Genomic DNA, 4,516 nt, shown 5'->3' with positions numbered 1-4,516 from the left:
ACTTGACTTGACTTGACTTGACTTGGGAGACAGTAGCACACATTCTGCAGTAGTGTCTGCAAAAACAAAGCACAATCACTGAAGCAGAGGGGTTGTTGTGCCAAGTGGGACCTTTCTTCACTGTGCAGAAAGGTCCCACTTGGCACAGGTGTGCTTGAAAATTGAGAAAATATACATAACAAATAAATGCGGAAAATATGAAGACTACATGGTACATGGTGTCATTTATGAATAAAGGGTTATTTAAAAAAAAACAATGTCTTTGTCTTGTTTATCAATAAGTTCAAAGCAAAGGTTTTTTGATTAGTGCTCTTACATTGCTAAGCAGTCTAGAACATTAAACATATAAGAGCTTAACATCTGCATGCTGGTGGCACTGGGATATTTTTGCGTAGGAAAAAAAAAGAAAATTAAGGGGGAAAATAATAAATAAAGCCTAATTGTTTAAGGTGTATAAACATACTAAATTCTGCAGTAATTAATATGGGTTTATTTAAATAATTGATAAAGCATTATCATCTGATTTTAATTATATATTGATCCAACTTAAGCATATGGCTGAAAATAAAACTGTCAAGTGCAGACATAACAGAAAAGTAGAAGGAAATTACCCCAGAGGGCATCTTCACTGAAAACATCAACACATTAAATATTAAATATTACAAGTCTATATCAAATAAATATATAGGCTTATTAATAGTAGACTACTAATTGGAAATTCAGTATGCAATATATTATAGCAGTTTTAGGGTCTAGCCTACAGGAACATAAAAATAGGTTAAAATAGAAAAAAGCTATTTCTAAGCTGTATATACAGCAGCAACTTGTTCTCTCAGAAAAGCTCTTGATTTGTATTAGCTACTGTGAAGTAGCACAATGAATCCAATGTCATGTTTTTCTCAGTGGAGCTCAGTCATGATGCTTCATAAATGGTGTGACTCAATTCAACAAGAGAACAGTAAAAGCATGTCATATTGCTGATTGTTTCATGTGGACATATGCCAGTTAACATCTTTAGATGGTTGGAAATGAGACAGTCATATTAAATAAAAGATGTTTGTCTTATTGGGAAGCAATTTATTATTGTGAGTGACAGTCCTGCTTTTATTGCAGTGTAATCTGAACACACTTGATTTCGCTCTTGATTTAAACAAATCCCAGCAGCAGACAGATAATTGTTTGAATTAGCTTCTTTCACCTCAGGGATTAATCCCAGAATAACAGAGAACTCAACAATAGGTCAAATGCGTGTGAAAAAAATAAGATAAACTATAATGCCTTAAAACAGATTTTTGTGGATTAAATATGCATAGATCTATACATGTCTAACCTTGTGAGAGTGTGCACTGAGCACACATTTATGAAGAGAAAAACTAGTTTGTCACATATTATCAGACATTTTGCTCTTAAAACTGCTCTAAACTGGGTCTGTTACACTGAGTGACTGCATTAAAAAGCTATTGTAAGAGATTAGATCAATTTCTGGCACAGTACGTTAGCTCACTCTCGCACATCAGTTTCATTGTCCATCACGTTTATGGGTCAGTTGTCTAACAGCTTTTTTTTTTACAGAAGGGATTTGCTATATTTTACTGACAGGAAATTCATCACTGTGACCTATCAACACAGCATGCATCTGTAATCAGGGCCAGTTCTAGACGTTAGGAGGCCCTAGGCAATATTCATGTTGGTGGCCCCCCACCCCCAAAAAACACTTGAAACAAATATGATCCCAAACCTTTTTGTTTATACAACATTTAATTTAGAATTTTGCATATTTTTACTTATACAGTACAACAGTTTGGACACATTACTATTTTTAATGTTTTTGAATAAAGTCTCTTATGCTCATCAAACCTGGATTTATTTGATCAAAAATACAGGAAAAAAACTAATATTGTGAAATATTATTACAATTTAAAATAATGGTTCCCTTTCGATACTTCACTCGTACTGCGTCTTGCTTAAGCATATGGGAAAAAAGCCTTTTTTCTCCTGAACTGAAGCCTCTTCATTCACTCAGTGAAACTGCATGGCCATTGGTTCGTGCAGTGCTTAAAAAACGAACCAATGGCTCGGCAGCGGAGCGCTCGCCGTTGACACGCCTTCGAAGCTGGAATCGGGACCTCTCCGGTTCCCCTGCCGCCATCCGATGATTTCTAAAAGAGCTTCTAAAAGAGCAAATTGGCGTTGTTGCAAATGCCACGCCGTTACTGCGGTTCGTGCGGGTCCCCCCTGCACGCGATGACGGCCACACGGAGTGCGTTTCCTGCTTGGGGAAATCCCACGCGGAAGCTGCGCTCACGGGAGCTATTTGCTCCCATTGCGAGAGCTTCAGTCTCGCCTCTCTCTGCTCACGGATCGCTTTCTTTTCAGAGAGCGACTCCGCCCCCCACGCCCTCCCGTTTCCGGGATGGATGCCGAGCTTCTCCGTATCCTCTCCAAAGCAGTTGAAGAGCTGGGTTTAGAGTGGTCTCCGCCAGAGGAGCCCTCTCGCAGCCGTCTGGATGAATGGTTCCTGCCGGGGCGCCGCCAGGCCCCTCATCAGCGTGCTTCTCTGTTTTTCCCGGAGGTCCACGACGAGCTCACCAGATCGTGGCGTGCTCCCTACTCCGCCCGCCTCCGTACTGCTTCTTCATCCACCCTCACTTCCATAGATGGCGCTGAAGAAAAAGGGTACGATAAGCCACCTCCCCTAGATGAGTCAGTACCCGCGCATCTCTGCCCGCCCACGGCCATCGGCTGGCGAAGGCCGCCCGCTCACCCCACCTCCCCTAGATGAGTCAGTGGCCGCGCATCTCTGCCCGCCCACGGCCATCGGCTGGAGAGCGAAGGCCGCTCACCCGTCTAAGCCGTGTAGGACCACTTCAGCTCTCGCTGGACGCGCCTACACCTCAGCTGGACAGGCGGCTTCGTCGCTTCATTCTATGGCGGTCCTCCAGGTCTTCCAGGCCAATATCCTCTCATCCACCGACGAGTCTGGCCTGGACCCCGCTACCCTCAGGGATCTGAGGAGCATGGCCGACCTGGCTCTACACGCCACCAAGACCACTGCCCAGGCGATCGAGAGATCGATGGCCAGCCTTGTGGTAGGATTCGCTGAACGCTTCACAGAGGCACAGAAATCGTCCCAGGCTATGCGACATTTCCTGCCTAAGCGCTCCAGCTCCGCTGCCATCTCAGCTCGCCCAAAATCTGTGCCGACTCAGCAGCCTGCGAAACCAGCACCTGCCGCCCCCGCTGTTCAGCCTGTTAAAGCGCAGCAGACGCGGGGATGCTCTCGCTTGGTCAAACGCTACCCTCCTCTTAAGCGCCAGGGACCCCGACCCAAGATTGCGTTGGACCCGGCACCTCAGGAATCATCCTGATCCGCGAGACAGGAAGAGGATGGGGTCAGATCTCGCCACGGCCGGACCGCCCCTCAAGCAGCCTCTCTTACACCTCTTGACACCCCGTTCAGCTCCGGGTACACAGGGAAATGTGTTTTGTGCGAACAACGGGTCCGTTCATGCGCCCAAGCATTCAACCGCTGTGATAGCGGAAAAAATAATAAAACACAAACATTTTCAAAAAGAGAGCAAACGGAGCCGTGGAAAAGGTTCCTCCAGCCCAGAGCGAGTCAGGCTTTTACAGCTGTTACTTCCTCGTCCCCAAGAGAGATGGTGACCTTCGACCCATCCTCGATCTCAGATACCTGAATCGTGCTCTCATGAAGAGGTCGTTCAGGATGATTACACTGAAACAGATCCTCGCGCAAATTCGCTTGGGAGACTGGTTCTTTTCTCTGGACCTGAAGGATGCATACTTTCACATCCAGATAGCCCCTCGTCACAGGCCATTTTGGTCGCTATCGCTGAAGACTGCTCTGCTTCTAGCACTGGCATCAGTAAAGCGAATCGGGGCCCTGCAGGTGCTCTCTATTAGCCCTGCCTGCCTGGAATTCGGGCCTAACGACTCTAAAGTCATCCTGAAACCAAGGCACGGTTACGTACCTAAAGTGCTCTCCACTCCGTTCAGAGCACAGGTCATTACGCTCTCCGCGCTTCCTCCAACTGAAGAGGACAGAGAGCTATCTCTGCTCTGCCCCGTCAGAGCTTTGAGAATCTATATTGAGCGTTCCACTCCCTATAGGCGATCGGAACAAATCTTTGTCAGCTTTGGTAACCACACGGGCTTCCGGTTACGAAGCAAAAACTCTCTAGATGGATAGTAGACTCCATCTCACTAGCGTACTCTTCCTTGGGCCTCCAATGCCCCATTGGAGTACGGGCCCACTCGACTAGAGGCATCGCCTCATCGTGGGCATGGTCCAGGTTTTATAACCTGGAAGTCCCGGCCTTGCAGGCCAGGGTCCTTTCCGCTTGAAGTGGCACGCGCTGCGTAAACAGACATGACAGAGAGCCCTTAGCAGTGCCGTGCCCAAGTTCTCTGGTATTGTTCACCTGTTAGCTCTCGACCCCTGGGTGTCGAAGTTACGGGTATACTCTGGAACGATTAACCAGGCCGGGTGTGACCT

This window comes from Sinocyclocheilus rhinocerous, unplaced genomic scaffold (assembly GCF_001515625.1).
Source record: "Sinocyclocheilus rhinocerous isolate Xijiao unplaced genomic scaffold, SAMN03320098_v1.1 scaffold2382, whole genome shotgun sequence".
Taxonomy (NCBI): domain Eukaryota; kingdom Metazoa; phylum Chordata; class Actinopteri; order Cypriniformes; family Cyprinidae; genus Sinocyclocheilus; species Sinocyclocheilus rhinocerous.
Note: the sequence above shows the minus strand (reverse complement) of the source record.